Here is a 24,954-nt window from a genome sequence, read left to right on the forward strand (position 1 = left end):
AATTAAAACCAAACCCAGCTCACCAGCCCTCCAAGGCAGTTGCAATGGGAACCTTTCTTGGGCCTGAGTGACAGCCCCCTGGGGCTCTGCGTGTCTGGTCCTGTCTGGAGGAGGGTGGGAGGCCCAGGCTGTGGGTGGGATGTGGCAGTCGCAGGGTTGTGGGGGAGATGTGTGTTCACACGGAGGACCCAGGAGCTTCCGAGACCTTCCGGAGCACAGCTTTTGTCTTCAAGATGTCTTGACTCTCACAGTTAACTACAGCTCATTTCTGACCCTCCTGCTGCTCCCCAGCTGGGACACAAGAAAGAGTTAAGACTCATCTATGTACATTCAACCTAGCAACAAGCCCTCACCATTGCCAACGCTTGGAGGCAAAATCCACACTCTCTTTGTCACCTGCCGGTGGCAGCTGTCCCCTTTCTGCTCCTTTCCCACAGGCTGGATGCTGCCATTCGGGACACGGGTGTTCACAGCCCTGGGAGCCCAGCTCAGCCCCCCTCACCTCCTCTAGAGCACTCCTGGCACAGCTGTTTGAATGGCTTTGAGTCCCTGCTTCCCGGGTGCCCATCAGACCCCCGACTTCCCCAGTGGGCTGAATGGGGGAGGGGAAGGATCAGGCATCTCTTCCACACACGCTGGTTCCAGCCTCCATTCAAGCGGTGGTGGGTGTGTCTGGACAGTCCAGTCACTGCTGCCGCCAGAACGTGACAGCAAGTCAGGAACTGGAGCAGTCACCTCATGGCCAGCTTGGCCTTAAGGTTCGTGTTTCTCATTGAGCCATTTGTGGGGGGCATCAGTCGCTCAGAGAAACGCAGAAGGGCCTTGGGAACAGCTTATCTGGTGGCTTTCTGTGGGCTTACTACATCCTGGGGGTGTTTTGGACAATGAATGGGAGTGTCTTTAAAAAAAAAAAATTTTATTTATTTGGCTGCCTCAGGTCCTAGCTGCAGCACATAGGATCTTTCATTGCGGTGCATGGACTCGCTAGTGGTGAGGGGGCTCCAGAGCGTACTGGCTCAGTAGTTGCTGTGTACGGGCTTAGTTGCTCCGTAGCATGTGGGATCTTAGTTCCCTGACTAGGAATCAACATGTGGGATCTTAGTTCCCTGACTAGGAATCGAATGCACCACCCCTGCATTGCAAGGTGGATTCTTAACCACTAGACTACAGAGGAAGTCCCTAGTGAGAGCATTTAATTGGTCATCACAATGCTGAGAGGGGGGTTCCTGGGACTCTATAGTGTGCCTAACGGTCCTGCTCCATGAAGAAAGGTTGTTGCATCCCACACAAATTGTGAATATCTGGCCAGATATTCCTCTGGGTAGGAAACCTGTTTAGAATGATCTGAGCTGAGAACTGAAGTGTGTTTTACATCCTAATACACAGTAATTTTTCCCCCTGCACAGTTTTAACCTACGTGGACTCCCCCAAGCAGCTACTACAGTGAAAATTGAGAAAGACAGTCCTTTGTTCTGTTGCAGGATTTTACCGAGACTGTTCAGTTAGACGATCACATTCCCAAATGCAAGGCCTCTCGTGGTATTTGAGTGACTGATACAAGAGCACAGTGTCAGCCTGCATTTGGAAATGCCATATTCATGATGAATGTATGAACAGGTACACATCACTGGCTTAAAACTTTACCATGCTGATTTTTTAAACGATGTACCACCCTTATGGCAGAAAGCAAAGAAGAACTAAAGAGCCTCTTGATGAAAGTGAAAGAGGACAGTGAAAAAGTTAGCTTAAAACTCAACATTCAGAAAACTAAGATCATGGCATCCAGTCCCATCACTTCATGGCAAATAGATGGGGAAACAATGGGAACAATGACCGACTTTATTTTGAGGGGCTCCAAAATCACTGCAGATGGTAACTGAAGCCATGAAATTAAAAGACGCTTACTCCTTGGAAGAAAAGCTATGGCTAACCTAGATAGCATATTAAAAAGCAGAGACATTACTTTACCAACAAAGGTCCATCTAGTCAAAGTTATGTTTTTTCCAGTAGTCATGTATGGTTGTGAGAGTTGGACTATAAAGAAAGCTGAGTGCCGAAGAATTGATGCTTTTGGACTGTGGTGTTGGAGAAGACACTTGAGAGTTCCTGGACTGCAAGGAGATCCAACCAGTCCATCCTAAAGGAAATCAGTCCTGAATATTCATTGGAAGAACTGATGCTGAAGCTGAAACTCCAATACTCTGGCCACCTGATGGGAAGAACTGACTCATTGAAAAAGACCCTGCTGCTGGGAAAGATTGAAGGCAGGAGAAGGGGATGACAGAGGATGAGATGATTGGATGGCATCACCAGCTTTTTGGACATGAGTTTGAGCAAGCTCCGGAAGTTGGTGATGGACAGGGAAGCCTGGCGTGCTGCAGTCCATGGGGCTGCAAAGAGTCAGACACGACTGAATGACTGACTGAACTGATGCGAATAGGTTGAAGTACCCATGAACTTTATTTCTGGACAGAAAAGGAGATGTTACCAAGCATCTGCTGTAGCACAGGGATGCTGGGTCTGATGGACTGAGGACACTTAGCCTCCCATTTCATAGATGGGAAAATCAAGCCCAGGAGGCACAGTGACTGAAGGATGTCACACCATGAATAAGCACAATCAGAATTAGGATCCAGGTCTCCCACTTCCTGGCTGAGGGCTCTTTCTGCTCATCCAGTAGCCTTTAACAGCCATTCTTAGCCTCTTCTCTTGTGATGAGCTCCGTTCCCTACTAAAAAAGGTAGATAAAGATTTTTTTTTTAATTGGAATATAATCGTGTTTTGGGCTTCCCAAGTAGCTCAGCTGGTAAAGAATCTGCCTGCAATTCGAGAGTCCTGGGCTCAATCCCTGGGTTGGGAAGATCTCCGGGAGGAGGGCATGGCAACCCACTCCAGTATTCTTGCCTGGAGAATCGCTAAGGATGGAGGAGCCAGGTGGGCTGCAGTCCACGGGGTCGCAAAGAGTTGGACAAGACTGATCAACTAAGCACATGCACAGCACATAATTGCTTTACAATGCTGTATTCATTTCTGCTGTGACAAGTGAAAGAGAAAGTCACCCAGTCATGTCCGAGACTCTATGCGACCCCATAGAGTGGGTAGCCTCTCCCTTCTCCAGGGGATCTTCCCAACCCAGGGATCAAACCCAGGTCTCGGGCATTGCAGGCGGATGGATTCTTTACCAGCTCCCTCTTGGTCCTTCCTCCCATCCCACCTCCATCCCGCCCATCTAGGCCGTCCCAGAGCATCGGGCTGAGCTCCCTGTGCTAAAGAGCAGCATCTCACCAGCTCTCTGTTTGACACATGGTAATGTATATATGTCATGCCACTCTCTTAATCCCTCCCGCCCGCTCTTTCCCAACCTGTAGCCACATGTCCGTTCTCTTCGTCTGCATCTCTATTCCTGCCCTGCAAATAGATTCATCTGTACCATTTTTCTAGAAGGTTTTTTTAACTTGTGGAGTTTTGTTTGTAATTTATTGGAGACTTCCTGTAAACCCAGGGAGCCTGGGCTCTGGAAACCCAGCAGTTTGCTGGTGTCCGGTATTTCTCCCTGCGGTCCAGTCCTGTCCCTCTGGGCCAGGCTGGAGCCAGGGCGGTGGGGCCACACGTCCTCCTGTGACATCAGCTAGCCCAGACACCAGTTCCTCTCCTTCTCGGTTGTTTTTCCAATCACCCAGTAGATCTGAGTGAGACTGTCTATTCTTTAGACAACTACCTTTCAACTCAAGTTATGGTTTTATAAATAATATATACGGCGAGTCGGTGCTGGGGGAAGGACGTTCATTCCGCTCTGAAATATTTATGGCCTGGAGTGTCTGCTTACTTTTCTTTGGAGTCATTTTTTAGCACGGCGTGCTGGAGAGTGCGACAGCCCAGAGCATCTTTGGAGTCGGCGGCATGGATGGCCCTGCCAGCTTGGCTAGGGACCTATCCATCCCGTGGCCGACAGGAGATGGCAGCTCTGTCGCAGAGTCCTCCCAAGAGCAGATCTCCTAAATTATCTCAGGGAAGGCTCTGCACCAGTGACAAGAATCAGCACCACTGCCTCCCAGACAGACGTTGCTTTCCAGCATGCAGCTGGAAGAATATCAGACACTACATCAAGATTCCTCAGATAGGATCTCGAATCCTTGGGCTTCTCCTTGGGAGGTGTGCATTAGGACCTTCATTTTACAGATGGGGAACCTGAGATGCAGAAAGTTTAAGGAATTTCTCAAGGTCATGCATTCCCAAGTAGGAGCTGGATTTTTACCCAGGCTGGTTGATCCCTCATCTCAATCTTTTCTCCTATACCAGACTGCCACCTAGCCTGGCCCATCACTCAGTTGCAGCTGGGTGTGAGTGAATGGATTCTGGATCAGTTTCTGTGGAAGGGTGTGTCTGTCCACAATGGTTTGAACTGCTGGGGATGGGGGGCTTGGGTCTGGGAATAACAATCTGCACAGAACAGCTGGGCTTAAATCCCAGTTCTAAGGCAATGGATGCATTTTTGCAAATGCCTAAGTAGGTCCAGACAGGAGTCTGAATTGAAGAATGATGGTGCTCGAAGGACCCTAGAGTCATCTTGTCTGACTTACCTATGTTACAGGTGGGAGATTAAGAGCCTAACTGGGGTAAGGATTTGCCCAAGGCCATAGAAGTATTTTGGTTTTCCTGGCAGCTAAGATGATAAAGTATCTGCCTGCAATGCAGGAGACATAAGTTCGATCCCTGGGTCGGGAAGATACCCTGAAGTAGAAAATGGCAACCCACTCCAGTATTCTTGCCTGGAGAATCCCATGGACAGAGGAGCCTGGAGGGCTACAGTCTATGGGGTTGTAAGAGTCAGACACGACTTAGTGACTAAACGACTAGCTACTGTTTGGAACCCATTGGTCATGATGGTGTCTCTTAAGAGTCCAGTCATCTGGTCAACATCACCTCCCTCCTGTAATCCTTTCTTTAATAGGAGAAAACCAAGACTTGAAAAGGGAAAAGCTTGGTCAGAATCACACAATGGAAAGATATAGAGCTGTGTACTTCCTTGGTCTGGCTATAAATCAGTTAGTGAATTAAGTAATTTTGGGACTGTGCTTAAGGACAAAATTCCCGAGCATTTCTGAATTAGCTGGACCATGGAGTGAACTGTAGTTAATTAAAAATACAGATCTTTAATCAATGATTTGGATTGAACAGTGAGGATGGAAATATCCCACATTGTTTTCCCACCTTGAAGGACAACTTTCTATGGGAAATAGACACATGTATTCCAGACAATAGGTGACTCTGGACACCCTGAAGGCAGGGCTGTTGCTGAGTCATCACTATGGCGGGCGCCAGAGAACAATTGTGAAATCAGTGAATGAGGATCTTTCTGAAAAAGTTCAGCTCAATTCTGAGCCAGAGGGAACAGTCAGATTGTCCTTCCCTGGCTGCCTTTGGCCTTCTTCCCCCATCCATCCCCCCGCCCCTGCTGTAAGGAAGACCCCCTTGTGGTAGATAGTCTCCAAAGACGGCGCCCACAATGAACCAAGCCTCCTGCTAGTCATAGCCCCTCCCCTTTAATGTAGGCTGTTCCTGTGGGCACCAATAGAATGCGGTGAACTTGACCATGTGTCTTCTAAGCCCACATCAAGAGAAGGCTCTGCAGCTCCCGCTTGGATCTCTGGTGAGGCTTGCCCTGGGGGAAGCCAGTTGCCATGTTAGAAGTCTGACTACTCTGCGACCGCCATGTTGTGAGGAAGCCCAAGCTAACCACACAGAGCAGTCTGGTGCAGGAAGTAAGGGTTGAGGGGGAGGGAAGGGGAAGAGAGATTTGGGCAGGCCCCGCACTGAGGGGCCGGATGTGTGAATAAAGAAACCATCCTGGATTTCTGGCCCAGTCAAGTCTTCAGGGGACTCTCAATCCTGCTGCCACTTGACTGCAACTACATGAGCAACCCTAGGCCGGAACCACTCACCCAGCTGGACTTGGTTGTCTGTATACAACTATGAGGAAGATAATAATAACATTTTTAAAGTCATTATGTTTGGGGGTGGCTAGTTATGTAGCAGTAGACCACCAGAACACCTCGTGTTGCTCATGGCATCTGGGCTCTGGGGTGACATGGAGGTTTCAAATATCAGCCTTCTTACAAATGAGACACAAGCCAGGCAGCCTTTTGGAGCCCAGAGAGTCGTGTTACACCAGAGATGGCCTGTCCATGCCAGTCGAGAAACTGTGGAGCGGGTGTAGTGGAAAGAGGGCCTCAATGCCCTTCTCCTCTGGACAGTCCTCCAGTACCTCAGGTCACTCTTAGCACCTTGTCTCTGCCCTTGCTTTCTGACTGTCTCCCAAAAAGTGAGGTCAGAAGGTCCCAGAGTGTCCCTAGGGGTGTCTGGAAGAGTGTCTCGAAGGGTGTGGGCAGGGATGCCCCCCAAGCCCAGTGCCTGGTGGTTAGCTGGTCCAGATAGGATGAGCACGGAAATTGAACATAAGGGTCGAGACATTCGAGTGGAAAATTTGACATTGCAATGATAGTTAAGCTTTGACCCATAGCCTCGTCTCCTTGAACAGAAAATAGATATCATATAATACAACTGGTCATTGTCAACTTGTGACAGTACAATTGTGAGCTGTGTCACGTTTGGCTTGAGCAGTGTCCTGATGGTGTGCGGTAGGACCACGCACTGTCCCTGATGGGTGTCTAGTTTGAGAAGCTGAGTTTGAGCCTGTCCTGGGCCTTGGTGCCTCCCCCTTGTAGGAGGTCATCCATGCCATTGGAGAGTGCCGTGTGGGCTGGATTTCAGCCCCCCCCCCCATTCCCACACCCCAGCCAAGTACATTTGTGCAGTTCCCTCCCCTTCCCAACCCTAGCCAGGTACATTTGTGCAGTTCACAGACTGCACAGGTGTCCATGGTAGCCAGCAGTGGAGGCTTGCCGCTGCAGTGGGGATTTGAGCAGCCTAAACTTGCTCTTCCTCCCTAGACCTTTGGAGATGCAGGGCCTGCCTCACAAGAGAAATCTGACTTCCAGTCTCTCAAGGAAAAGGACTGAAGGATCCTAGGACGTTGCATGTCATTTCTGTAAAACAAGCCTGTAACATCGGACCCTGGGATCAATGGCTTGAATTTCACTTTAAGTGCACAAGATCTCAAGTAGCAAATTCACTTAGGCCAGGGTTCTTTGAAACACCTGAGGAAGAGCCAGAAAACTCAGTGGGCCACAAGTACCAGCACTTCTGGAGGCCAGGAGCCAGCTGGATTGGGCTGACTGGGAGGTGGCCCCCCCAGCCCCTTGCACCTGGGGTTGTTTAGGGGAATGCCAGGTCTGGATCACTCCCAGCAATTCCAGAGTTTGTAGTTCTGGTTGTGCCAGGGCTAATTAAATCCTGGCACACGACTCAGGCCAGCTCACCTCCCAGGAGGGTATCCTAGCAGGGGGCTGAGGGTCTCCAGCAAGGGGGAAAACTTGTCCCAGGGACCCCCTCACGGACAGGCCTGTAGCAGACCAGGGATGGGCTTGGGGGTGCAGGGGTGACTTGCCCATAGATCCATTTTGGTTTTTTTAATATTTATTTTTATTTATTTGGCTGTACCAGGTCTTAGTTGCAGCACACAGGATCTTCCATCTTCGTCATGGCAGGTGGGAATCTTTAGTTGTGGCATCTTTTTCAGTTGTGGCACTCAGGATCTAGTTCCCTGACAAGGGATCGAACCCAGGCCCCCTATATTGGGAGCATGGGTTTTTAGCCACTGGACCACCAGGGAAGTCCCCCATGGATCCTATAAGTGATCCCTTTAGTGAGGAGACCATATTCTATCTTTTGTTTTTAACTTCAGCTTTATTGAGGTATTATTGACAAACAAAATTATAAGATGCATCTTGGTGATTGGAACACACTAACAGTGTGAAAGAAGTCTCCCCATCTAGTTAATTAACACATCCATCACCTCACACATTTATCCGTGTGTGTGTGTGTGAACTCAAGTTCGGCTCTCAGCAATTTTCAATTATATAACGTAGGATTATCAACTCCGGTTGCTGTGTTACACATTAGTTCCTCAGACCTTATTCATCTTAAAGCTAAAAGTTTGTGCCTTTTTATTAATCTCCCCTTATTTCCCCCAGCAACTACTTTTCTACTCTGTGTCCATGGGTTGGACTCTTTTTTTTTTTTTTTAAGATTCCGTATATCAGCGATACCTTGTCTTTCTGTGCCTGGCTTATCTCACTTAGCATAATGCCCTCGAGCTTCATCCACGTTGTTACAAATGGCAAGATTTACTTCTTTCTCATGGCTGAATAATATTTCATAATTTGTATATATCACATCTTTAACGTTCACCCATTGGTGGGCTTCCCTCTCTCATAGCTCAGTTGGTAAAGAATCTGCTTACAATGCAGGAGACCCCAGTTCAATTCCCAGGTCGGGAAGATGCCCTGGAGAAGGGATAGGCTACCCACTCCAGTATTCTTGCTTGGGCTTCCTTTGTGGCTCAACTGGTAAAGAACCCACCTGCAATGTGGGAGACCTGGTTTCAGTCCCTGGGTTGGGGAGATCCCCTGGAGAAGGAAAAGGCTACCCACTCCAGTGTTCTGGCCTGGAGAATTCCATAGACTGTATAGTCTATGGGGTCGAAAAGAGTTGGACATGACTGAGCGACTTTCACACATTGGTGGACACTTAGATTTTCCCAGATATTGGCTATTGTGAACATCACTGCAATGAACACAGTAGCAGACATCTTTTGATCCTGCTTTCATCTTCTTTGAATAAATACTCTGAAGTAGGATTACTAGATCATCTGGCGGTTCTATTTTTAATTTTTTGAGAACCTCCATACTGTTTCCCATGGTGGCTGCACTAATTTACATTCCTACCAACAGCTCGCAAAGGCTCCCTTTTCTCCACATCCCACCAGTGCTTTTTCTCTCTTGTCTTCTTGGTGACAAGCATCTAACAGGTATGATATGAGGTGATATCTCCTTGTGGTTTTGATTTGCATTTCCCCAATGCATTTGCACTTCCTGCTAGATGGTTTTTTATTAAATAATTTAATATAAAAAACAAGTACCCAGAGGGGCCACTTATTAAATATCTACTTAAAAGATATTTATCTATTTATTTAGCTGCAGTGAGTCTTTGTTGTGGCATATGGGATCTTTAGTTGTGGGGTGAAGGACATAGTTCCCCAACCTGGGTTCCCTGCATTGGGAGTACAGAGTCTTAGCCACTGGACCACCAGGGAAGTCCCAGACGTCAATTTTTGATAGTCACTGTGCTTGAGGCTCTCATCACACAAACTCATTGCTTCGGCCATACCACAGGGCTTGTGGGACCTTAGTTCCCCAACCAGGGATTGAACCCAGGCCTTAGCAGTGAAAACACCAAGTCCTAACCACCAGACAACCAGGGAATTCCCCAAACTCATCTCAATTTAACAACCACTCAGTAAAGAAAGTGGGTATGGTGGGTAGAATAATACTGTTTTCCCTGATCTCTCCCATAAAAATGCCCGTGTACTATTTCCAGGAACCTGTGAAGATGTCACCTTTGGTGGCAAGGGAGAATTAAGGTTGCAGATGGAATTAACGTCACTAATCAGCTGATACAGGGGGCCCAGGTTTGATCCCTGGTCAGGAAACTAAGATCCTGCATGTTGCACAGTACGGCCAAAAGAAACCAAGAAAATCTCTTTTGGGAGTTCAGCGCTTAAGACCCGCAGCTTCCACTGCAGGGGTCAAGGGTTTGATCCCTGGTCAGGGAACTAGGATCCTGCATGCTACATGGCATGGCCAAAAAGTAAAAATAATAATCACTACCCTATAGTCCACTAGGGGCTTCCCTCATGGCTCAGATGGTAAAGAATATGTCGGCAATGCAGGAGATCTAGGTTCAATCCCTGGGTCGGGAAGATCCCCTGGAGAAGGAAATAACAACCCACTTTAATATTCTTGCCTGGAGAATTCCACGGACAGAGGAGCCTGGCGAGCTACAGTCCATGGGGTAGCAGAGAGTTGACCATGACTGAGTGACTAACACTTTCGATAGTCCTAAGCAGAGCTTTACTTTTTACCTCCCATGAATTTTGTGAATTCAGACACCTCCCAGGGTCAGTTCAGTTTCAAAGGACCCTGTGCAGTTTGTTTTGTATTTGTCATGTTTTCACTCCTCTGTTTGGCTGTTCCTCAGGCTTTCCTCCACTTATAAAGAGCCAAAGAGAGGTGTTTTGGTCACATAGTTGGGGAGAACATGGCATTTATCTCCCATTCCTTTTGGCCATCAGAGAGGGCAGCCAGCACAGATTCACCAAAGGTCTCTAGTGGCAGGCCACAGGGCTCCAGGCTGGGACGGGGCCTTGTCCCTGGCTGGATGCCTGGCAGAAAAAAAGACAAGGAGGCCAGCTAATCGCATCTGTGGGATGTGCTGGTGGTTGGTATTTTTGCACTAGGATGCACCTGAGGTCCTGGTGCTAGGAAGGGCCTCCAGGGTAGGGAGTTCGGCTTGGGCGGGGCTCAGAGTTAGGGAGACCTGGCTGTCCCCCAGGAACAAGGGTGCTTTCTGCCTTCTCACAGGCTGCTTCTCCTGAGTGGGTGGCCCTGAGCCCTGCTGGCCACCCAGTCAGGACCACTGGATAGACAAGTAGGGGCGGAATGGGGTGGGCCATCTACTCTGCTCACACCCTGCGTGGAGGAGCATCCCCATCCCCACCAAGAGCCCAGGAAAAGGGCTCCACGTGCCCCTTCATTCACCAGTGGGCCTTGCATCGCTTAGCTGAATGTCCCCTTCCCCGTGGGGCCTTCCTTGGGCACACTGTCCTCTTGGCCCCACCCCAAGCCTTTCAGGCCCCCTTTCTCTCCTTGGTGCTTACCACCATCTGACCTCATGTGTATATGTATGTATCTAAAATATTTGCTTACTTATTTGTTTGGTTGCACTGGGTCTTAGTTGCAATACACAGGATCTTCATTGCATCACGTGGGATCTTTGGTTGCAGCTCACGGACTCCCTGGTTGTGGCCTGTGGACTCAGCAGTTTCTGTGCACAGACTCAGTTGCTCCATGGGATGTGGGGGTCTTATTTCCCCATCCAGGGGCTGAACCCTTGTCCTCTGCACCGCAAGGTGGATTCTCATCCACTGGGCTGCCAGGGAAGTGCCTGACTCGGCGTATATTTATTTTACTTATTTATCGTGCTTATTGTGCGTCTCCCTCCACAGAATATAAGCTCCGAGAGGATGTGGGCTTTGTTCATCTTCTTCACCACGGTGCCCCCAGCACCAAACACAGTAAAAGGTAGATGCTCAAAACGTATTTGTTTGAATGAATGAATGAATGAGTGAGTGAATGAATGAGTGAGTGAATGAATGAATGAATGAATAGGGGGAGTGAATGAATGAAAGAAGTCCTTGGGAAACGTGATTCTCCCTCTGAGGCACCAGCAAGAGTAGGGGAGTGAAGAGGCTGATTTTTTTCACAAAGCCGGCAGTGAGGGAGTCTGTGTTTCAGGAGGTCGGCCGAGGCAGCTGTGAGCCGGGTGCCGGATGACAACCAGCTGCGGCCTGAGTGCTGACATGTCCCAGCTGTGCAGATGATGTTCCTTCATCTACAAGATGATAGTGGCACAGCAGACCTCGGAGCTATGAAGGGCACCGAGGGGTCCTTGGTCTCCGGAGAGTCTCGACAGGGGTGCCTGGCGGTGTTTCTAGCTCGATAGCAGTGTCCTCCCTTCTGAGGGGGCAGAGGAGCCAGGAGCATGGGCTGGGCTGGGGTGACGGACAGCGGGGTGGCGGGTCTGGGGTTCTGGGGAAAGGAGGGAGTAGAGATGGGCAGAGCGAAGAGAACAAGGCCCGGAATTCCACAGGGAAGGATGGTTCTAGAAGGTCAGGGTCCCTGAAAGTGGATTCTGGGTGGTGTGTGTGTGTGTTGCGGGGGGAGTTTAAGGGGGATGCTTCAGGGATCAGCACCCAGGTGGGGCGATAGCAGTGGGGGCACAGAGGGAGAGCTGGGAGTTGCAGACGGACATCAGCCAGCCTGTAGGACCTCCTCACTGGGGCTGGGCCTTCGCCACCCCACACTGACCCCTCATGGGCACAGGCTGCTCCGGGCAAGGGCCAGGCCTCGGGTGGGGCGGCCCTTCTCAGCAAAGGGTAATGGGTCACTTTCCCAGCCAGTGGGGATGGCCCTCCAGGCCTTAAGGAGACTTGGGCTGGGCACTAGAGCACCCGCTCGGTGGGTCATGAGGGTGGCTGTCCTGGTTCCGCTGTGGCCACGGGCCCCCCTGCCTTGGAACTCTGTGACCCCGAGCCATGGTCCTCTGGTCCCCTTCCCATTCCCCCATCCGGGCCCCCAGGTCCTCTCCCAGAATGACCGACCAAGAGGAGGAGGGCTGCAGGGAGTGGAAGGGAGCAGGGAGAGAGGGAAAGGATGTGGAGGCTGTGAGCAAGAAAGTGGAGAAGCTCGAAACAGTCAACGTGGACAGTAAGGGGGGAGGAACCTCAGGTCTGGACTCTGGGCCCCTGACTCTGCTGCCTGCCTGCCGTGTGGCCTCAGGAAAGTCTCCTCCCTCTCTGATCTTTAGCTTCCTCACTTGCACAACGGGGACTCAGAGCAGTGGGAGCCTCGGAGGAGGTGGGGATGTGAATGAGCTTGGCCACACATGAACTAGCTCAGTGGCAGGCCTGCATGGGCCCACTGGGTCCACAGGATCTAGTCTGCACCAGGCTGTGTTTCTGGGGCTGACACCTTGGAGCCCTGCCTCCTGCCTTAACCTGTCTCCCTAGGACACATCAAGGAGTTTCCGGGGTGGCCCCCAGGGTGGGGGATACTGGTGCCCCTCGTCCCACTGTTGAAGCCAGGGGGACACTTGGCTGAATCTGAGTGGGTGAATATACCACTGGAGCAGCTCCGCCAAAGTCAGGCTCAGGAAACAAAAGCCCAGGTCTCCCCAAGGCCTGCACAGCCAATCCGGGGCTGGTGAAAACAGCAATTATGAGCTGTGTTATTAAAGGCTGCAGGATTTTAATTAACAATGGAATTACCTGGTGGTGGGACCGGGCGAGGGAAGGGATAATGACAGATTGCGGGAAGATGGTCAGGATGTGGCTTCAACCTCTCTCAGCTCCTGCGAGGCCTGGGGAGGTGGCAGGGCCAGCTTTCCAGTCACTAATAAGGTCCCTCGGCAGAGTCCTCAGGGTGGGCTGGCCAGAGGGGAGGGGCTGCGTGTGCTCCAAGCCTGCCCCCCTCTCCACTTCTCACTTGCTCCCCATGCCCAGCCCCACCCCCAAATTCCAGGTAGGAGAAGTGAATGATGGTCATCATCAAGGGACTTTTTATAGGGAGCCCCCTCCTTCCCAGAGCTGACAAGACATGAATGGGCCCAGGTGATGGGCCCAGATGCCTGCAGTTGGGGCCAGGAGGGGGAGCCCAGCAGAACCCAGGGACCTCCAGCTACAAGGTCCTTGGCGGAGGAGGATGTGTTCCCCACTTGGGTCTCCCACCAGCACCCCAGAATCTCCAGGGGCCTCTTAACTACCCAACAGCAACGATGGAAATGAGAGGGCAGTGGAAAACAGTATTTTCAATGTGCTGAAATAAAATGACTTTTATCTATCAGTACAGCAGGCAGAAGGATCATTCCAAAAACTCAGATAAATGTCATTTTGCTTGAAACGTTACAGTACTGCCCACTTTGCTCAAAGCCTTTACAAAAGCTGCAAGACCCTCTGTTAGCTCTGACTGCCTCTCATCCCTTTCCCCTCATACGCTGTGTTCCGTCCACTCTGGCTTCTTCATTGTTCCTTGAACTTTTTTTTTTTTTTTGCCACACCTTGAGGCATGTGGATTCCTGGGTTGGGAAGATACCCTGGAGAAGGGAAAGGCTACCCACTCCAGTATTCTGGCCTGGAGAATTCCATGGTCTCTATGGTTCATGGGGTTGTAAAGAGTCAGACATAACTGAGCGACTTCCACTTTCACTGACGCATGTGGAATCTTAGTTCCCCAACTAGGGATTTAACCTGTGCCCCCTGCACTGAGAGTCTTAACCGCTGGAGCACCAGGGAAGTCCGCCTTGCTGTTCTTGAATGTGCCAACCGCACCCTCGTCTGGGGACTTTTGCGCGAGCCCTTTGCTCCAAGTGGAATACTCTTCCTTCAGATATTCACTCACAAGTCACTTTTGCAGAGGTCTACTCTGCCCACCCTCTCCTGCAGGCACATCTGACTTCCCTCATTCTGCTCTACTTTTCTTTCTGATGTGGGTTTTCACTTTGTAATATTCAAGACACTTGGTTTGTCCTCTTTGTTTCTTATCCCTACCTTGTCTTCTAGAATGTAAGATCCTCAAAGGCAGGAAGTTTGGGGGTTTTCTTCACTGAGGCATCCTAAATCCCTAGAATCTATCCTGGCATGCTGTAGGCCCCTAAGTAAGTACATGCTGAATGAATGAATCAATTCTATATTCAGCCTGAATAGGAGATAAATGACAGGGAAGCCTGGCATGCCATGCTGCAGTCCATGGGATCACAAAGAGTCAGACAGGACTTAGTGACTGGACAGCAACAGGCAGGAGATAAAGACATTTTCAGGTACATGAAAATTCAGCCGGACCAGCTTTTTTTTTAAAGTTTTTTCTAATGTGGCCCATTTTAAAAATCTTTATTAAATTTGTTACCATATTGCTTCTGTTCTATGTTTTGATTTTTTTCTTGGCTGCAGGGACTCTTAGCTCCACAACCAGGGGTTCGACCCGCATCCCTTATATTGGAAGGTGAGGTCTTAATCACTGGATAGCCAGGGAAGTCCCATCAGCCGGACCTTTATAAGATAAAATGTGGTTGTGCTTGAGGAGTGCAAATGATCTCTGGTGAGAAGAGTGAGATGCAAAAAGGACTGAAGGGAAAAAATTAATGGTAAACGTGGGGGCAAAAATAAACACTGCCTGTATAAAACAGAATAATGTCTAATGTATGTTCAGGGAAATGGTTTAGCACTAAGAGGCTGGTCAAAAATAGCATGGCAGTTGGAAGAAGTGATTTCAGTTAAACAGTTCTAGGGTTCTCATATTTTTCAGGAGGGGGAAATACGTTAAATTCAGAATTTATTAAGTATGCCTATTAAAATAGCATAAAGGCTAAAAGAATGGACATGTAACCTATTACTCAAACAAATGGGGGAAAATAAAATGGAAAAATAAAGAGAGAAGAAATCGCCCTAAAAACTTCATTCACTCATGGTGGGATGTATTATCCTTTAGCAAGTATTCACTCCATCTATGCTTCATTCCATGGGAAGAATAGATACTCCACTCCACCAAGCTTGCCCTTGACCACATGACTAGAGTCGGCCAATGGAATGTGAGTGGATGCCGCACTGACAGAGGTTTAGGTGTTCTTGCACAGCGTGGCTTTGTCTCTGGTGTTCCTGCCACTGCCACCTGCCCTAGAGAGCCTGTAATCCTTAGGCCTGGTCCCAGTGAGCCTACTCTTGGAGTCAACCCACAGCACAGAATAAGGGGATGAGCAGGTAGAGCTGCAGCCAACCTCAGACTGAGGGTGAGAAACAGCTTTGCGTAGTTATGAGCCTCCGAGAGTTTGGGGCTGTCTGTTGCAATAGTATGGCAGTCGTATCCAATTAATATACAGATCAAAACAAGACAGGAAAAAAGAGGGAGGAAAGAAGCAGAAAGTGCAGGTCTAGTGAGAAAATATAATAAGATGGTGGCAATAAACCCAAATTGGTCACCAATCACTAAAATATACATGGAAAGGATCTCTAGTTAAAAGACAAAGACTGTCAAGCAACATTAAAATAAAACCGAACCATACGCGGTTTACAAGGTATGCACATAAAACATAAGGACACAGAAAGATTGAAAAGCAAAAGATGGGAAAATATGTTACAGCAGATGAAAAAAGAAACATGGGAAGGCTGTATTAATGTCAGGAAAAATTTCCTTTAAGGCAAAAAGTTTTACGAAAGATGAAGATCAATGAGGAATTAAGAACAGTTAATTCACCAGGAAGGTAGAAAAATTCTTATTCTTCTTAAAGATATTTTTGACGTGGATCATTTTTAAAGTCTTTATTGAATTTGTTACAATATTGATTCTGTTTTGTATATATATGTGTGTGTGTGTGTGTGTGTGTGTGTGTGTGTGTGTGTATGTGAAGTGAAGTGAAATTCACTCAGTCATGCTACTCGTGTGTGTGTGTGTGTGTGTGTGTGTGTGTGTGTTTTCTTGGCCACAAGGCACAAGGGGGGGTTTAGCTCCCCAACCAGGGATCAAAAGTGCATCCCCGCAGGTTGGAAGGCGAAGTGCTAACCACTGGACTGCCAGGCAAGTCCCAAATTCTTATTTTTTTTAATGCATCTATAACATGGCCTAAAATATTTAAGGCAAGAATGGAGAGAAATCATAGGCAATATGAAAGTCCAGCATGATATGGGACAGTTACAATTATTGCCTACAATAATCAATAAATCAAGTAGATAAAAATCAGAAAGTATTTAAAAGATTTAATGGTATATATCACAAATGTGGTCAAACAGATACACAGAGAACATTGTATTAAATACCCAACCAGAGGAGAATATTTATATTTTTCAAGGCACATGAATATTTATGAAAAATGACCACAAGTTAGCTCATAAAGCTAGCTTAACACATTTCAAAGGATGTGTATTGTAAGACTGTTCTAGAACCACAGTAAAATTAACTTACCAATAAATAATAAGTAGATAACGAGAAAACCAATATACTTAAAAAAATTTTTTTAAATGTCTTCAATTCACGTCAGTCAAAAATATCCATATTCATGGAGTCAGATGCTAAGGGGAATAAAAACAAAGTAAATATAGTTACATAGGGGCTTCCCCGATGGCTCAGCAGTAGAGAAACCACCTACCGATGCAGGAGACTCAGGAGACATGCATTCTATCCCTGGGTCGGGAAGATCCCCTGGAGAAGGAAACAGCAGTCCAGTCGAATATCCTTTGCCTGGAAAAATCCCGTGTACAGAGGAGCCTGGCAAGCTACAGTCCACGGGGTCGCAAGAGTTGGACATAACAGCACACACGCAAACATAGTTACACATCAACGTAAATAAAACTCCAAGCAATATGTGGCAAAAGAAGAAAGTCATAGAAGTATGTATGCAGTATGAGTTCATTATTTTAAGGTCATGGGCAAGCAAAATAAAAAATATACTATTTAGGGATACAGGTAGGTGGTTTTGGCCTACATGTATCCCTTTGGCCACCTGATGCAAAGAACTGGCTCATTGGAAAAGACCTGATGCAGAGAAAGATTGAAGGCAGGAGGAGAAGGGGACGACAGAGGATGAGATGGCATCACCAACTCAATGGACATGAGTTTGAGCAAGCTCTGGGAGTTGGGGATGGATAGGGAAGCCTGGCGTGCTGAAATCCATGGGGTCGCAAAAAGTCAGACATGACTGAGCAACTGAACTGAACTGAACTGTAGGTGGTTTTAAAGGAAAACAAGGGAACAATTAAACTAAAATTTAGAACAGTGGTTGCCCCCAAAGTCACACAGGGGGCTTCTAAGTTTCTTGTCATATTCTAGCTCTTAATCCAGAGAATAGGTACTTGGGTGTCAAGAACATGTTTATCATATAAACTATACCTATACATTTAATTTACTCTGTGTGAGCTGATACATTTCACAAGAAATGCCATTTAACCAAAAAGCCTCAGACGTGGTACTTCTCTGTGGTCACGAGCCCTCGTCTGGCCAAAGGACGGTCCAGCTCCTGGAAAGAAAGAGCTTCTTTCTAAACAGATAAATCGGAATGGGCACAAAACTTGGCTTCTTTCATTAGTGAGGGGAAGAAATGAGTCCTGTTGAATTTGGTATTTTTTTCCCCAGATGGTATTCATTTCAGAGGACAGCCTGGTCACCATCACCGTCTTTCATTTGCTGAAATAAATTCCCCACAAATCAGGGCATGTTTCCACATTGAGCTGCCGTTCCAGCAGCTGCTATTGCGGCATCTCCTTTCTTGCCTTGGGCCCTGTTTTGCTCTACCTTCCTTCACGTTGCTCCTCTTCTTCATCTCCTTTTCCTAGAATTTCAGGGCTGGAGGGTTCTCATCCCATGCAGGAACCCTGCCAAAAGCATCCCAGCTGGGTGGAGGCACAGTCTCTACTTACACACCTCCCCTGTGGGGAACTCACTCCATCAAGTGGACTTCCTTATTTGAACCCAACTCTGTAGCATCGACCCACTGCTGATGGCTCAGCCATCCGAGGTCCCAGAGCAGTCAGTTTACTTCTCTTTTTTGGACATTCAGCAGATGTGTGCCGACAGCAGCCTGGTTTTCTTTGCCCTCCACCCCCATCTTCTCCTTCCAGGAAAATTTCATGAGTTTTCTCAGTTCATCCCCAACATCATTGCTGATCTGTCTGAAAATCAGATCCACTCCCTCCTGTGCACATACCAGTGTGGAAAGTGAAAGTGTCAGTCACTCAGTCCTGTCCATTCTTTGTGACCCCTTGCTCTGTAACCCACCAGGTTCCTCTGTCCATGGAATTTTCCAAACAAGAATACTGGAATGGGTAGCCTTTCCCTTCTCCAGGAGGTCTTCCCGACCCAGGGATCGAACCCGGGTCTCCTGCATTGCAGGCAGATTCTTTACTATCTGAGTCACCAGGCTGTGGGGCTGCAGATAAATGGGATCGTACAGTATCATAGCATGCCTGGCTCCTTTCGGACAGGCGTGACTGTGAGAGTCATCTGTGTGGTGATGGGAATTGCTGGGTCATCCTTCCTGGCCTGGACAGGGAGTTCTCAGCCGGCGTGAACAGCCAAGACACCAGCTCCCAGAGGACGCATCCCCAGTGCCTCCAGGGAGCTTTGATTCATTGACTCTTTCCTGGTTTGTGATCTGCGCTATGCACCTGCTGTATGCCCTGCTCATGCCAGCCCCTTCAGAGGATATAAAGAATGGGTGGGTTGGGATTGGGTGGGGATTAGTACACAGAGAAAGGGCTAGTGGTCAACTGGTGGTGGGATGACACATGACAAAGAAGAGGTAAGGCTTAGGCCATGTCCTAAAGCATTGGGACACATCCCCCGGGGGAGGGAGCCATGTGGGCAAAGATAGGGCTTGGGAGCTGTGATTCGGGGCTGGGAGTGGACAGGGGCTGGAGCCTCAGTGATGTCTTCCTGGTTCTTTTTCCTCTCTCCCTCTAGGCCCTTCATACCTGGGAGTGATGCCTTAGCCCACAGCATCAGTGGGTCTCACACCAGAAAGAGTTATCAGTCTGGGCCCCATCCCCAGTGTCTCTCTTTCAGCAGATTGGGGTGGAGCCTGAGAATCTGCTTTTCTAGTAAGTGCCCAGGTGCTGTTGATGCTGCTGGTCCAGGGAGGGCCCCACACCTCCCACAGTCTGGGTCCAAGGCTTTGTCAAAAGATGTCAGGGTACTAGGATAGGGCCCTCATCACCTCCTCTCCGTGTCTTTGCTCAGGTTGTTTCTGCCATAAGGGAGGCCTTTCCCAGTTCTTTCCTCTAATTCACATTCTCTAATTCATGTCTCTCCTCTAAGCCCCAGTGTAATGCTTCCTCCTCCAGGAAGCCTGCCAAGGCTACCTCACCCTTTGTGACTTTTCCTGCTTGAACTTTTTTATTTTTATTTTTTTTGATGTGGACCATTTTTAAAGTCCTTATTGATTTTTTCCTGTTTTATGTTTTGGTTTTTTGGCCACGAAGCATGTGGGATTTTAGCTTCCTGACCAGGGGTCGAACATGCACCCCCCTGCATTAGAAGGTAAAGTTTTAAACACTGGACCGCCAAGAAAGTCCCCCTGACTGCCCTTCCTCTCGCTCATCCTCAGATTCATTTAAAACTCTTCTGGTCTGCTCCTTTCTCTTCTTTTATGAATCGAATCACCCAAGAGAAGTGTAAACAGGCATCCACACAAAAACTTGAGCCCATATATTCACAGCAGCATGATTCGTAACAGCCCCAAAGCAGAAACAACTCAAATGTCCATCAGTGGGTGAATGGATGAGCTAAACATGGTGTATCCATACAACAGGGTTTTATACAGCCATAAAAAGTAAGGAAGTATTGTTCAATACTGCAACAAGGATGAACCTCAAGAATATTATGCTGAGTGAATGAAGGCAGTCAAAGACCAAGTACTATAAGATTTCATTTACATGAAATGTCCAGAGTTGGCAAATCCATAGAGACAGAAAATAGATTAGCGATTGGCAAGGGCTGGGGAAGGCTCAGGCAACCGCAGGAGGGCTTGAAGGGTAACTGCTGAAAAGTACAGAGTTTCTTTTAGGGGGTGATAGAAATGATTTAAATTCAGTTGTGGCAATGGTTGCCCAACAATGTGAATATACTAAAAGCCCTTGAAGTTTACACTTTTTTAATGGGTGAATTGTATGGTATGTGAATTATCTCTCAATACAGCTGTTACTTGGCCACCTGATGCGAAGAACCAACTCATTGGAAAAGATCCTGATGCTGAGGAAGATTGAAGGCAACAGGAGAAGTAGGTCACAGAGGACGAGATGGTTAGATAGCATCACTGACTCGGTGGACATGAGTCTGAGCAAACTCCGGGAGATAGTGAGGGACAGAGGAGCCGGTGTGCTGCAGTCCATGGCAATTGAACGACAGCAACAACAACCGCCAAAGCTGTTTGAAAAAAAGGATAGGATGTTGGATGGCATGAGCTGTGTCTCCCAGGCGCGCCCCCCAACTCCCCGCAGAAAGCCCTGCTGTGGTCCAGCATCTCCCCCCACCTTGATCTTAAAGAGCAAGTGGCAGCTCAGAGAAGGAGCCCTGGACCAGCAGGCAGCAACTCGCTGTGCATGCTGGGGTGAGCCTGGGCCGTCTCTGAGCCTCACTTGCTCCCCGGGTTCCTTGAGGAGCACTGAGAAGTGACACATGAGGCAGCAGGGGGCAGAGGAGCCAGCGGTCCCCATGGAAGAATTCTGTCTGAGGTCTGTAGCCCAGACCCTGGCAGGAACAGGGCTGGTGGTCAGACGCCCCACTCTCCCTGCCCTGAGGGATGGAGGCCACCTCGCCACGCTCTATCTTTTAACATCCTAGTGCCCAGGGGTTTAGGTTCTGAGACTGCAGAACATGAGAGCAAATTACCGACAACGAAAAGCCCCGGGTTAGTGGTGGTAAGCAGGGCGTTCAACTGTAACTTGTATCCAGAGCAATTTTACCAGTCTCTTTTAAGACGGTGTTTTCCTAACAACCTACAGAACTTCAGTCTCCTCCCCTCCTAATCCCCTGCTTTGTACAAACATAAAATTAATCTTCTGAATACCCAAAGCAGTTCCGAAAAGAAGTGAGCAGACAGAAAGTGTGGGGATGGGCTTGGGGGCGGGGGTGAGCCCCACCCTCCCATCCTCAGAGATCCCTCTCCTGTTTGACTCACAGCCCAGGAGGGGCAGGTAGCTGAAAGGCCACCTGACACTTCATAGCATCCCCTGCACTAGACTCTAAGCATCCTTCTGGTCCTACTTGCATATCTCCACTGACAGGGGCCTCATTCCCTGCAAAAGCAGCTGGTTCAACCTGAAATAGTTTTGCCTAGAGCAGAATTCTCCCTTAGGGTAAGCTCCCTTTGGCCCACTTTTGTGCCTCTTCCTCTGGAACTGGCATAGCTCAGTTCCCTGGGGATTTAGGACGGTTGCCTTATGCCCCATACCTATTATTGATTAGTCCAATCATTAACAGGAAACCTGCATGCCCAGCCCTTAAAGGAAAATGGTCCTTTCCTCAGCACTGGCTACAGATGGGGAAGGCCATCCCTACAGGTACCTAGATAACCCCCATCACACCTGGAATATATCTTCTTTCCCTGCACCCTGCCCAGCCTCAAAGAGCATCTTACATAAATTGGAAAAAGATACCTCTGAATCCAGGTAAGTGCAGCTTCATGCTAGGGTCAGGGGTTCAGCCCCCACTGATCTCTCAGCCAAGTGCTCTTGAGCAGTGAACAGCAAGCACAGCCGTACCAGGTGACCCTCCTGCGCGCCAGCTCTCGGCAAATGGCTCTGTCATTCCCTCGAGGTGGTTCGTGCCAGGTCAGGTGGGTTGGAACCTATTTCCTAGAATCCTCTTCTCTCTAGTCAGCCTGAAGAGAAATGTGTGCTCTGAGACCATCAAGGTTGGAGTTAGGAAAGACAGAGGCAGAGATGCCAGCAGGTTCCAGTTCATCCCTGTCCTTTCCTCTGTCCTCCTCTTGTGGACTGCTGGCCCTCCTGGCTCACAGTGACCTGGACCTTCCACCAGATGCTTGGCTGTGACCTCACAGAGCAGAGGCTGTGAAGACACTTCCAACAATGTCTACACTGGCTCTGGCCTCCTTCTCCAGCAGCCAGACCCACTTGGCTTCCAGATCTTTCTACAAGTGCCACCTGCACCCCTGCTTAAGGAGGGCTGGTTAGTGACAGTCCCCGGTCCCCATATAGCTCCCTACTTCAGACTTTCCTTCCAAAACCCTCACCAGGGATGTGGAGGCCAGTTCCTACACTGTAGTACTCACCAGGGTTCTGCTTCCCTGACTGAGCCCAAATGACACCCACCCCCTTACGCATGTCAGAGAAAGTGAGGGGGCATCCAGGAGGCCCCCTTCCTCCTACATCGAGACCTCTGTGAAGTGTTCTCTGGGCCCCAAGATGCCCAGAGCACCTGGTTAGGCCAAGAGGATTCTGAGTGACAGTGGTCACCAGGCTGTGCTGGAATCAGACGCTGGCAGCTCAGCCTTTTCTCTAAACTTAGTTCTCCTGCCATCTCTCTATGGGAGCTGGGCAAGTCCCTTTTCTTCCCTGGGCCTCAGTCTCCCCATCCACAAAATGGGAATAACAGAGCACAGCTCTGGGGTTTGCCCAGCCACCCACACAGGCAGTGACTCTGGAGTCACTTTGGATCTGAGCATCCACATACTCGGGAAAGGACGGTGTTCCAGGCTGATGGACGGATGCAAGGCTCTCTGTGGCTTAGTTTGGCTGGCATGCCCTTGTCTTCTCTCCCAGGAGCTGCAGGAGGCCCCTGTGTGGGTAAAAAGGATTCTCACAGGTGACCTGTCATGCTCATGTAGCATGCACCTTGCCCTGAGAAGGAAAGGAGTGGGGTGGACATTAGCTGCGGGGTGGGTGGTGGTGGTATGTGTCCTGGACTGCAGGGAGCATAGCCTGGCCTGGGTGGTCAGGGATGAGTGGCCAGAGCTGGAGGAGGATCCTGTGTACACAGAATGAGAGGCACAGACTCTGTAGCCAGGCTGTTCTGCCTCACCCAGGCTCCTCCTTGTCCTGGGCTGTTTGCCTCTACTTATCCCTCTGTGCAATGGGGTAATAACAGCACCTCCTTCCAAGAGCCACATGAGGATTACTTGAGTGTATATACTACAACCTCAGATCCACATTAGATATGATTCCTATAAGCTGCTGACCCTGGGACAGCAGGAATCCCCCAGGAGGTTCTGGGGAGGGACTCTGCCTTCTGCAGGCCCGGTCTCCATGCAGCATCTTCTCTGATCATGCAGGACGGGTCCCTGCTCTCTGAGCCTCAAGTTCCCATCTCAGGTAGCTATGTGGGCTCACCGGGACCCCAGCCACCGAGGCGCTTGGTGGCCGGAAGCCCCGTTCTGATAAAGCCAGTGGCAGAAGCAGATTCCGGACCGTCTGACGCTTGACTCAAGACTGTCGTGCTGGCTTTTATCAGAATAAACAGGTTTTGTTGTGCATTTCACAATCTTAGCATCTTTAATTTATCACACAACAAATTGGAGAAGATTTAGCATGTATTTAATTAATTTGACGAAAATAGTTCAACAACCGTAAACAAGGCTGCAGAAACACACTTGCCGGTAGGCGATGCCCCGACTCCTCCGAGGCTTAGAGAGCGCGGTGGCTTGAGGCCGTGCTGACGCTGCAGGACAGGCGCCAGGGTGGGGGCTGTGCAGCGGGTGGGGGAGCCGAGTGGAGGCAAGAGGCCTGAGGACAGCCTGGGTTTCTTGTGCTCGGGAAGGGACAGTTACCCCTGCCCTGCTTCCCGCTCGGGGGATCTGGTGAGAATTTCCTGAAATGGGAATCCAAGAAAGTGAGAGCTTGTTATGGAGTCTTTGACGTGAAACTCCCAGTAGGAGGATGCTTGGTGTGTGTGTGGGTGTGTGCACATGTGCACGTGTGTGTATGCATGTGAGCACAACCTTCTGGAAGCCTGACCAGTGACAACCTCAGTGGGCTGGGGAGTGTCCCTCATCCTCCCTGGGGCACATCGGGAGAAGACTCTCCTATGACTCACAGTGAGCTCCTCCTCCTGTTGTTCACCCTTTCGTGCAATCCCTTCCCGTTGTGTGTGGGTGAACCTGTGACTTCCTTTAAAAAAAAAATTATTTTGTTTTATTTATTTATTCATTTTGACTGTGTCAGGTCTAAGTTGCAGAAAGCTTGGGTTCTCTATCTGTGTATACGTACTCCAGACCATGCAGGCTCAGCAGCACAGCCTTAGTTGCTCTGTGACATGTGGGATCTTAGTTCCCTGACCAGGGATCGAACCCACGTCTCCTGCATTTCAAGGCGGATTCTTAACCACTTGGCCACCAGGGAAGTCCTTGTACTTAACTTTTCACAAGAACAGAAAAAATATGGCAAACGTGTTGCAATATCACTCCCATGATTATGTTACATTATGTAGAACTCCTGCTGAGCAGACTGGAGAGAGGATCCCATTACCGAGTTCCTGAAGTAATTATGTTGGAGAAGGCCAGGTCGCAGGGGACAGCATGGAGCCATCAGCAGATGGCCTCAGTCAAAGACTCAGACAAAGACCTCAGTCATTCAGATCCCAAGAAATGGAACGAATTCTGCAACAACCAGAATAATCATGGGAGTGGATTCTTCCCCAGTCGATCCTCCAGATGAGAACACGGCCAGGCTGATGGCTTGACTGTAAGATGCTGAGCAGGTGACTCGGCCAGCTGTACCCA

The 24,954-nt window shown here is 49.1% G+C and overlaps 1 protein-coding gene and 1 long non-coding RNA gene across 2 annotated transcripts in view; both read left to right on the forward strand.

The window, feature by feature from the left end:
• The window catches only part of MYL10 (myosin light chain 10), an 87,159-nt gene that overhangs the window by 40,344 nt on the left and 21,861 nt on the right, over positions 1-24,954 (forward strand). The gene's annotated exons all lie outside the window — the stretch shown is intronic.
• LOC139032810 (uncharacterized) lies at positions 19,187-23,717 on the forward strand. Its single transcript, XR_011485432.1, has 2 exons — positions 19,187-19,318; positions 20,415-23,717. It is a non-coding gene; the product is annotated as an uncharacterized lncRNA (long non-coding RNA).

The sequence above is a fragment of the Odocoileus virginianus genome, chromosome 33 (genome assembly GCF_023699985.2).
Source record: "Odocoileus virginianus isolate 20LAN1187 ecotype Illinois chromosome 33, Ovbor_1.2, whole genome shotgun sequence".
In the NCBI taxonomy this organism is placed as follows: Eukaryota; Metazoa; Chordata; class Mammalia; order Artiodactyla; family Cervidae; genus Odocoileus; species Odocoileus virginianus.